The following is a 12,173-nucleotide window of genomic DNA, read 5'->3' as shown; positions in this document are numbered from 1 at the left end:
TTTTTCCATGTTTGCTTGTTCTTGATTTGCTTACTCATGTATTCCGAGTTTTATTGACTTAGTCTTTTTGAATGTAATACCATAACATTAATAATTGTTTACTCGTTTTTGTGTTGACTCTGGGCAAATCTGGCCGTTATTGAATTTCATGGCCCGACAATTGGCTAACATTGTTTGCGTACTTTCCGAGCTTTAATTTCGTCTTGTTTACTATGCAAAGCTCATTGTGCTTCTGCGTGTTTTTAAGTAATCTCGTTTTTTTTTGTTTCAGGCCGTTGAGTCTCTTGCATTATAAGGTAATGTTTTTTTTATTATCGATTAAGTTAGCTCACAACAGTTTACTGTAAAAACTACGATACGAGCCTGAACATCAAAATTTTAAAAATCCCGTCTAAACATTTGTTCCCTATGAAAGCTTTAATATGTTTAAGCCTCAGAAAATCTAAGGGTGCGTCTAGATCTGGCGAATGTACTGTGTATGCGCGCGTTTGCGAAAGGCTCGCGTGTTGCACACGTGCATTACGTCGCGTGACGTGCGATCATTACAGAGGCGCATTTAATTGCACGCGTGTAGCGTCCAGCGCTATACGCACCCTGATGATTAAATTCTATATACAACCCTTAGTATTCATGTAATACCTTTAAGTAATAACATATCCACCCATCAATTTGTTGTAAACTTTACTCTAAGATAGTAGCAGAGTTCATATTTCACGATTGTTTGGGTTAGACCATTGACTTACAAAGGTTAGACACTCAACAACATACTCAGTTTTTGTGCTTATTCTCGTTTTTATATTAATGTGACAGGACGAACAACTCGTGAGCCTGATTGTAAGCGACATGCCTGTCCATGACAGTTGCAGTGCCACTCAGAGCTTTAGAGCGTAAAGATCTGAGGGGCACTGCCACTGTGGCAGTCATCTTCAGACATAAGTTGACAAGTCCTATGTGCCTGTAAAAAAATTCTTATCGTAAATAGCGTAGAGTCGAATTTGAAACCGTACGTGCGAAGCTGAACGTGCTCCTTCTTATACGTATAAAGTTACCCTTTATTCCTTAAGTATAAGCAATGTCAACAATATTATGGTTCGGCCACATGGTGACATAAAACGTTACTTAAGACAGCGGTTTTTAACCTACTTTGGAAATCTCATGGAGTGGAGACCACCTATTCCAATCTACCAAAATAGTCGGCTTTTCATTTATTACACAGCTTTATTCAGTGCAAAATTTTATTGTAAATCGGAGTCTTATTCAGACTTTCCAGTGAACATAAATGTAATTGGAGCTTTCAATTTAAAATTTCAAATAATCACGTTACAGCATTGGGCAGGTGTACGATTCGTCGGTTTTGTGCAGCAAATACACTTCAGAACGTTTTAAACAATCTTAATGAAGAATTAGTTAGTAGGTAATTATCAATGTATATCGATTGTTTCGTATCGTTCGTATCGTTTAAAATTGACTTCTATGTTATGTAATATTTCTCAAAGTACAAGTTTCCATGAAGCCGCTTTAGTAAACTTTACTATCTTGGCAGAAATAGCAGTATTCATAATGACAAATCATAATAAACTGAATAATTTCCTTGTAGGTATTTGGTTCCACGCCTGTGAGCCAGCTTATTCAGTAGCATTAATGCATTTGTATTTCATTACATTTTAGTTTAATTGCATCCTACAGAACGTCCGCTCGAGACTACCTGAAAATAAATCAAATTAAGCTGAATTCGAAATTCTTCACAAACTGAAGAAAAAAAACCAAAGTGAATTTTCCTGCATACTGCAAATGGAATCCAAGATTCTTGCTCTTCAAACGAAATATGACTGGGAGAATTAATTTTTCAGACGGTTTATCTTAGCAAGTTTTAGTAAAAAAGATGAAAGGTATTTCAACCTACTCTGCTCTTTTCATAAGGCAAACTTTATTGAATTCCTTGAATATAATACAAAAACAAAGGGAAGATTGCCTCGACTTACCCTTATTATACCCTTTACCGTTCATTACTTTTGATATCATAGGTACATACATTATGTGTTGTATTCTGTAACTACGCCATAAATCATAATTTCAAGATTTATATATTAAAGGTATCAAAGGCTCCTATTTTAAATCCAGTTCTAGATAGTTCTACATAGTCGTAACGTTTAAAGAACGAGTACTATTTTTATGTTCTACCTTTGATATTATATAGGTAGTTACAATCAAACTAACAACGCTTTCGAAAGGTTAGAAATACCACATCTAAGTCGTTGATAACAAAATGCAAAGATCCAACAACAAGCACATAGAAAAATCCGTGACGTCTGCTGGTTCGTTCCGTGGCTTAGTTGGCATAGCGTCTGGCACGGTTTGCTAGAAGACGTCGGATCGAATCCATCCTGATCGAAGGAAATTTTTATGTGTTCGATCATTGTATTAATAATTATAACAATAAGTAATATTAAAAACATTAAAGAACAAACAGAACCATACTATTATTCTTCTTATCGTATAGATGGCATACTCTATAGTGCTAATACGTACTCGCCTATTGTTACCCAGGATGCGCCAGACGTACAGAAAAGGAATGGTAAGTCATGCGGAGAGGCTCTTTTCGTACACCCCGAATAATATCCCAAAATTATTAATAACAATTTATCATTTTTTTTTAATAAAATACATTAAATTCCTTCGATTTTCCAATTATATGCAAATCACTACGTTACCCCAAACCTTTTAGCTTATGAACTTCATCAGTTTAACCCTCCAGTAACAATATAAAGCATTGGCCATTTTTTATCAAGGGACATCTGTGGTGTTATCTGTGTGTCTGCAAAGTTATTTTATGGGATTCACTTAAATGCATTCAAATATTACTTTCTTCTAATTAAGTACTTATATGATATGCTGAAACCTACTATGCAAATATAAAACATAATAACATTTCAGTATAATGAATAATTTACGACGACATATTATTATGATCATACGTCAAAAGTCGTAAAAATTATCCGAATTACATGAAACAAATCAAGTATATATGAAATATTGTAACTCTCCTATTAAAACATAAAAAAGGTAACAACTAATTTCGTTCGTAGAATCTTTAAATCTCTCTCCTGAAAAATTATCATTTTGCATATGTGACATTATTACACCAAGGGTATGATAGTCTCTTTGTGCAAATACCTTGAAAAGCACAAAATTAAAAGACAACACATATAAACAGCAAATAAACTTGCCGAGTATGCCTATGGCTTGACTACAGACGATGACATACTTACTTGCCAAAAATTAATAAACACATACCAAAATATATACATTCATACATATATATCATCACGCCTCCGTGTCAGCAGAGGTATAGACGTCCACCTGCTACGCTCCTGACAAACCTCGTACGCCTCTTCCACTCCTATTAGTCTTTCATACACACCAATTTATAATACTAGGTACTTGGTATATAATCTTCAATTGACATTTTCACCGGAAATCAGTGGAAAACAATGCAGAGGCCATTATGAGATACCTGTAGAATTATTACTTTATACCGGTAAGTCAATTACGGCTATGTAAATTAATGCATAAATACTTAGACGAAATAAACGACTCAATAAAAGCACTAACAAGTCGTAATAACATCCTTTTATTCTCAAGGAAACAAAAGAGTTGCCTAACAGCCATTTTGTATTAAAATTATGCGGGCTCCACATTAAACGCCGGATATGCTGATAATTGGCTGAAGAGTTTAGATTGGCTAATTTGTTAGTTCTATTCATTGTTTTTAATACCTATTGAGATTTATTACATGTCTGAACGTCCTCTTCTACAGTAAACTTCCAGATTTCGTAAATCTATTCGATGGCTTTTTAGAATTTTGGCCTATCTCAAAAGCACCTATTTATTTATTTTTTTTATAATACCAAGTGACGGGACGAACAATTTGTGCGTCCACGCCTGCCCATAACAGTTGCAGTATTACTCACAGCTTTAACTCTGGGGCATCGCCACTGCACCCTGAGACATAAGTTGACAAGTCTCATGTGCCTGTAGTTTCAGCACCCTTACCCTTCACAACCGAAACACAGTAATTCATCAGAAAGACGGTTTAAAAAACCCTAGACGTGTATCGACGCAAAATTGATATATCGTAGACGATCTCACTCAACATTGTCATTATGATTATTTTAACCAATGAAAAGCTCGGCGTCACATGCACAAGTTAATTAATAAAATAAAATAAAACAAAGTTACAAAAAAAATTAAAAATTAAATTCAGCATTCTCTGTACAAAAATCTCAGTAATAATTCAAAAAAGGAACTACTTTGGATTGGGCCACTATTTTTGACAAGCAGCGAATTGAAGTGTTGTTACGATGTATCATTATCATTTGTACTTTAAGTGCCAGTTTGTTAGAAAACCATGTATTTATACTTACTTATACTAAAAATGGTACTAAAATAGAATAAAAGTGAATATAAAAGTATGGAATTCTGTTCTAATCTGTTCAGCTCATTGTAAGTCACCTGATCTTCTGACAACATATTATTTTATAAAATATTAATGAAATTTGAAGTTTATATTACTTATGCTACATTATATTTAACACATGATCAGAATCACAGGATTACAGGCACATGGGACTTGTCAACGTATGTCGCAAGGTTACGGGCGCAGTGATAGTGCCCCTCAGATCTTTGCTATTTAAAGCACTGAGTGGCACTGCAATTTTTATGGACACGCGTGTAGTTTACCATCAAGCGCACGACTTATTCATTCCGTCATTTGATATTGCAAAAAAAAGAATCGAATTTGACGATCTCGGTGGCGAAAACGGTTTGCTCTATAAGGGATGGATGGAGAGTCTCAGATTCGATTGCTGGTTATACCAATTTGGAAAATAACCTTTTCTAAGGTTTTGGTCTGAGTGTTCTGGATAGTGCTCCCTAGGTACATCCGTTGCTCCTGTACTTATAGCACAGGGAATTCCCTAGTTTAAGACCAGATGATTAATGTGGCTGTCTGTGGCACATTATTATTGTTATTTGTTAAGATTTTTTTTATAATATCAAACAACCGGACGAACAAATCGTGCGCTTGTTGGTAAGCTACACTCTTACGCATATAGCCTTGCCTTAGCCAAAGTGAAATAAAAGGTCGGTCCACAAGAATTTATTAGATGTAGAAAATGAAAGAAAAAAAAGCAGTAACAAAAATACGATATACCCATAAAATGTTACAATAGCATAAAACAGTCTTATTCTAATGATGAAAAAGAAGTAAATCACGTGAAGTTAGAATTTTAAATGAGGATACTTCATGAGCACGTCCACTCGCTTTGGGAATGATAACGCAACGAACCAAAGTAAGAATTACGAAGAAAAGGAATTAGAGAACGATTCAAAATTTCAAAAGTAAGTGGTCCGGAGAGAGATAAAAGAGTGGTTAAAATGTGGGAAGACGATGAAGGAGGTCGCATCATCACACCCATGACAGTTGTAGCCACTCATAACTTCGATCGCAAAGATGTCGCTGCACCTGTCAGCCTAAGACCTACAGTTGACAAGCACCACGTACCTTCAGTGTGATTGTAGAATACAGTATTACAAAAAAGTCGCTTTATCGGTTTTTGTAATCATGTAATTAATAAATCTTTATTCTATTGTGTTCTATGCTATTCTCGTATCATATTTACAAGTTATCCTGTACGCAGAAATATCGTCATGAAAGCATAATATGTTAAATTGCAAACTATTCCAAATATTTAATTAATGCTGTAATAAATAATATATATAATACGGCGAAGCTATTATTTAGATTTGTGATTATGCAGGGTGTTAACTTAATGCGTTACTTATGAAAGGGGCGATTCCACGTATTAGTGCGAATAAGTTTTAATATGGTGACTCCTCTGAAATCGCGAAAAAAGTAATTAAGTGTTCTATATATTTTCTTGGTCTAGTGGGAATGACAGTCAATCAACTTTTTCTCCGACACTGTCGTAATTATTTTTCAAAGTATTCAAAACAACTTAAAACCTTTCCCTGTATCTGCTGCGTTACCAGAACTTTTACTACTTTATCGTAAAAATCAGCATTTTTTATTATTCTTTGGTCTTCTTCTTCTTCTTGTAAATTTAAATAATATATAATATTTGGTACAATTTTCTTCAAGAAAACATTCACGATTATATTATTTCAAGTTTTTGTTATTTATAGGAGTTCGATTTAGACTACAGACAAATTGGAGTTATTTTATTAATTAACAGTGCAAATTAGTTATAAGCCTGTATAAAGATTTCTCTATGAATTGTTTGTGTATTAATTTCATTCTATCGAAACTCATTAGTATATATTTTATTGTTATATGTGTTTTATAAACATGGTTTTCACAGCAGTTTTCGATGGTACACCTCCAATAAAATAGAATTAATCCTCAGAACCGTCTAACCGTTATGCAGTTTATGAGTTGTGTTTACGTTTATTATGCACGATCGCTGTTTGGCAGTTTCATAGGAGCATAAACCAATATAAATAATGGGAGAATGAAACTTTCATATTGGTGGCTATATCCAAAAAAACGACTGCAAAAGTAAACAACTCAAGGCTGAATTTGTATTGGAATCCTCGTCACCATCGATCGTACGTAATGAAAAAAAACATCCACTGACAAATAGGTCCTTATATACCATATATAAGTAGTACCTTGGATATATAATACCTTAGAAGATGGAAAAAATTTGTGATTGTCTATGTTTGTGTCCATGGCACCCGCGACACAGGGTTTCCCGAGTGCCCCCCCTATGTTGAGTGTGTGCGTTATTATTATTATTATTATTATTATTATTATTATTATTATTATTATTATTATTATTATTATTGTATTTATTTATTTATTTCTTTTTTATTGTATTTATTATTGTATTTATTTATTATTATTATTATTATAATTAACAACTATTTTAAACGTAATTTGACAACTATTCTCAAAAAATTTTGCAATAATATCGAAACAGCTTGACAATCTCATGACGTCACAAAGGAGACATCCTGCGTATGGATCTTGTGTTAATAGCATGAACAACGGTATTAAAATTTCAAAATTTAAATTCGAAATTAGTGCAACTAGGAATTGTCGACTGTTGTTAGTAAGTTGTTTCTATATGTACCATGGCCATATTGCCAAAACCAACAAATTAAATATTGCGTTAATACAACTAGTCTACTTAGAATACAACTAGTCTACTTAGAAAGAGTATCATTTTAGTTAATATAACATTTGTTTGTGGCTTTATTATTACCAATCGATCAGATAGTCTTATTAAAGTAATTATGGATAAAGTACAGTTATTAAATTTTTTTTTATATGTGTTTAATATACTCCACATTTTGTGTGATACAACAGTGTATAAAACTTCATATAGGTATACTTCATATAGAACAAAAGTACCACAAGATGGCCGACGCAGCGGGATCGCAAATCGATGCAAATATAAAACTTCATTCCAAGCGATTTGCTGCGAAACTCTTTCTGTTGCCAACTGCAAGCAATTACAAAATTAAAAACACCAGATGCTATTTCTTTTGATATTAAAGCTCTTGAAATCATTTTAATGAATTTACATTTGGTAGTGGCAACAAAAGATAATCTGATAAATAAATTAGGCTGAACATACTGGAGGAGTCACTAGAATATTTTGTACCCAGACAGGAGGAAAACCGCAAAAGAAAGATAAAATGATCAGGAAAGCTAAGATTGAAAGAAATTAATAAATATAAGTATTAAACGTACATAATTACACTAAATAAATATAAGGACTAAACTTTTATATCATTAATGATAATAAATGGATGCAATAAATTATTATGGAGAATAATATACATGATACATATTATTCGTTTACTTCTATACTACCAGATTTATCTGACTTTTCTGGAGTCATAAACACAATCAACTTTCGCCTTACTCAACTTTCAGTAACTGACATACTCCACTAGTCATTGTATACTTTAGCATTAAAAAAAATTATTTATTCATTTAAAGAAGAAATTTGACATGAGCTACAGATGAAAACGCGTTGCCTTGGAAAAGCCTATTATAATGTCTCCCATATAATGAAACTACAGGCACATGGGACTTGTCAACTTATGTCTCAAGGTGACGGGCACAGTGGCAGTGCCCCTCAGATCTATACGATTGGAAACTCTGAGCAGCACTGCAACTGCTACGGACAGGCGTGTAGCTTACCACCAAGCGTACTTCATAAAAAAAACCGCCTCTTCCAAGGAAAGGGTATATTAAACCGTGTACTAAAAATATTTCGTACATATGTTCATTATCAGTTCCATGACTGATTTTTTTCTGACCACAAATAACTCATAAAAGACCATCTCTACAAGAAATTGTTGTAGAAAAAAGGAAGTAACGGTTGAATCAATAACGAGCACCATAGATAGATCGCAATAAACTTTGATGACCCGAACAGAACGTGAAAGCGCGTAGCTCAAACTGCTTATTTAATATGTCACTGTTATAGAAGTGTAAACACAAATATTACGAATAAATTTCGTTTGGGAATACGAGCCGGAAAAAGCAGTTCAAAATTACCGAAAACGGATCGTAATAACATTGAGAGATACTTAACATACAGCTTCCAAGCCAAATAAGTTCAATGGTAATAAATAGTTAGTGCAAGCTGGTAATGAGTTGGAAACCAACTGTTAAGATAAACTGAAACTAGTTCGGTTGCATTTAAATAAATTATCATAACTTGCATTTGGAACCAAACTGTGTGGTTTATTTCATTTGCATTGCTTGTAGTTGATAAGCGAAACAAGAAATGGCCAATAATCAAACCCTTGTTCAGTATTTAATGTTGTGTTTACAATGTAAACGTATGTTACAACACAGCAGTACTTCCAATTCGTTTGATTTTCCAACCACACACAACAGCATGAGACAATTTGTTGTTCCCTGCCCAAAATCTTAACAATAACAAACAACCCAAAAGAATATTTTTAGCAGCAGTGACATCTAGCAGCGTTATTGGTAACAACAGCGTTAAAATGTCTATAAAATTACTTTCAATACAAGTATTCTAATTATATGTCATTACATATTAACACCGTTTATTAAATTTATTAATTAACTATATAACTATATTGAATGTCATGGCTGTTTAATTAATAGAATGTGATCAAAGTTCCGGTAGGAACAACTCGATTCTTCTAACGGCATACGTGATAACCACGAAGTTAAAATCAGTAGTATGAGTAAAACGATAACTATTAAAATAATAAACTTGAATACAGCATTTTTATCATTACACAAATCGACAGCTATTGTTATTTAAATACTTATTATAAAATATGTTGGCTATTTATTTAAAAGTAGGATGTGGTCTGTCTTTAGGAAGAACTTGTCGCATAGTAATCATGATCCTGTTTTTTTATTTCTGATGATAACAGATAAGGCAGTCAGCACATTCTTTAAATTCAAATGTATAATGTGCATATATTAATTATATTTATCTTCTCTTACGCACCTATGTCATCTTTGTCTACTATATTTCATTCGCAATTTAGTACTCAACCACTCAAGTCACTTCATTTGAATTCGTGCTTTTTATTGTATTTTCTTTCTGGGATATACTTAGAAGATTTACATAATTTAATACATGAAATATGTAAATTACAAAGAAAAACTCGTGATAAAAGTTATAAAGATTCGTCAAGCAGTTCTCTTACACAGGAGGTCGTTGTACCCTCACGTACGTTTAACCCACCTTTTATATTTTATGCATTCCGTGTAGTTGTTAGGGCTCTATCGAGGTATAGTTTTTACCGTTTGTTTGTTGTCCATTTGGTAATGTTTACCTAACCTATTGACACGTTAACCCGTTCTCATATTACAATGCATAATTATTTCCTAGTGTTTTAGCGCACCGTGCCAATTTCACCCTATTATAGGAAATTAAAACGTTATATTGCTTTCGATAAAAGCTTTAAATCAATAAATGCAAGGAAAATGTATCGAGTATTAAGAAATTCACTCTTTTATATAATACTAATGCCAGACTTTTATAAAAACGGGTAAGTAAACTTATTTGCACCCCATGGAGCGGAAGTGCAGAAGTCACTGATTACGCGATCTCAAATTAACGAACCAATTATATGAAATGTTATTTTCTGCATTGAGAGTCGATACTACCTCATGTCGAATTAAATTTTTTTCCCTAATTAATACGGTTCATTTTGCTTGCTTTATTTCAGAATTTTTTTTACAAACGAAATTAAGGCTATTTGAAAAACGTATATCGTATACTATTATTATTTACGTGTTCTATTTAGTTCAGTTGACATAAAAAAAACATCACTGCTATATGTAAGGAACCTATTGAATACAGCGGTTTTCTTATATAATTTCAAGGTAAGTTTGTGTTTTTTCTCTATTCTCAAAATTTTTATGAATCGTGTTTTTTTACACCGTATACTAATCTCAATTTTACTATATATTTTTTCCAAAGCGATTGATTCAACACTTTCTCTGCTATGCGGAGTCAACCAAAGCCGTTTGAGGTTTTATAGACTCTTAAACAGTTCTACTCAATATTTACATAATCCTTACCCAGGTTACGCATGTCTTCGAAGTCTCGAAGTGTACGTTTAGATTCGCCTGATTTCATACACATAACGTGACGAACGATATTGAATCGATACAGTTGATTATTATACGTTTGATTTGTTACGGATAAACGGAGTTCTTACGGACAATTATGTAGGATTTGAAGATTATGTAACTTGTGTAAAATTGTATGAGTACCTACGATATATCTCGGTATTAAAAATTATAGTATATTACTGAGTGTATTTGGTAATATTAAGTAACAGGAATATCTATGTAAAGTCAATTTTGTACTGGTAAGCGTATGTAAAATTTCAAACGATGCACTCGTGATAAAATGATTATGCATGTTTTTCTGCTCGCAGCGTCAATCTATTTTTAGTAGCAATAGAGCTCCTTATAAAAGAGTTCGTCCAGGGAAGTACTGCCACCTTACCTATTTCTGCCGCAGTAATGTGAGCATTAATTCCGGTTTTGAAGGGTAAGGGTGCTGGTGAAATTACAGGCACATGGGACTTATCAACTTATGTCTCAGGGTGACCCACGCAGTGCCAGTACCCCTCCGATCTTTGTGGATAAAAGCTCTCAGTAACACTGCAACTGACGTGTCTGAATGTCTGTGTCTGAAAAGTGTGTGTATGAAAAGGCATGTCGCTTACCACCACGCTCACAACTTATTCGTCCCGTCATTTGGTATTATAAAAAAATACTTAAATATTAGAATTGTCTTTATCGAACATCCATTGTAAAATTTTAATACGAATTTCCATAAAACGCTCTACATTGCCTATTTTCATAGCGATATCAGTAACATCGATAGCGTTCAACAATCATAATTCAAAATGTTTCTAGAAATTGTAATCTCATTTCCACAATCGACTGTTGTTTACCGTTCTGCAGGATAAGTCCTCCACGCGTAGTAAGCCACACGTTTGCGAACCTACTTAATTATAGAGGCAATTTGTGGATGAAGCCCTGAGAGCTGTGGGTTGTCGCCAATTTAACTTGGCCTTTTGAACCGCTCAGTTTTGCCTACCGAAATTGAGTCAGAATAAACATTGAAGAGTTCTTTGTGATTTGGTTAAGGAAACTGGCGGAATTTTAGACAGCGTTATGACCTTTCGTGTCGGTGCATGCGAAATGGACTGGCTGGTGAACACGAAGCGGTAGCAGGCAAATGTTTTATATTTGTTGATACTTTAGACATTCGCTTTCTATAGTAGAGGATTCTAAAATTCTCAGTTGGTGATGATTTTTCTTAGATCATTAAACAACTGTTTACATTATAGTCGTTACAAAATAAGAGGCACCTTTTGACACTTGCCATCGCAATTAAATAGGAATATAACTAAACAAATTAGTAAATTAATCGATTCTCACGAGAAATCGATTAGAAATTTTATGAATCTGTGATCGTTTAGATATTTTTCGGGTCGTTGGTTTTCAGTTCTTGACAAAACCATGAACATTTTTAAGCTATGTAGAGTTTAATATAAATTATAAGTAAATATTTTTAAATGATTACAATGTTAACCTTGTAGTTGTTGCAGTAGTGCATTATATT

The 12,173-nt window shown here is 33.4% G+C and overlaps 1 protein-coding gene across 2 annotated transcripts in view; it reads left to right on the top strand.

Moving 5' to 3' along the window:
- The first annotated feature begins 271 nt into the window (after positions 1 to 271).
- Positions 272 to 12,173, top strand: part of LOC113236584 (protocadherin-like wing polarity protein stan) — a 126,817-nt gene continuing 114,915 nt past the window's right edge. For both annotated transcript variants that reach the window (XM_026472723.1, XM_026472721.1), the window contains exon 1: positions 272 to 296. The gene's annotated coding sequence lies outside the window, so the exon portion shown is untranslated. The remainder of the gene's footprint in view (positions 297 to 12,173) is intronic.

Source organism: Hyposmocoma kahamanoa, unplaced genomic scaffold (genome assembly GCF_003589595.1).
Source record: "Hyposmocoma kahamanoa isolate Upper Pololo Valley unplaced genomic scaffold, ASM358959v1 92, whole genome shotgun sequence".
Taxonomy (NCBI): Eukaryota; Metazoa; Arthropoda; class Insecta; order Lepidoptera; family Cosmopterigidae; genus Hyposmocoma; species Hyposmocoma kahamanoa.
The sequence above is the reverse complement of the archived record's forward strand: the minus strand, read 5'-3'. Positions and strand labels throughout refer to the sequence as shown.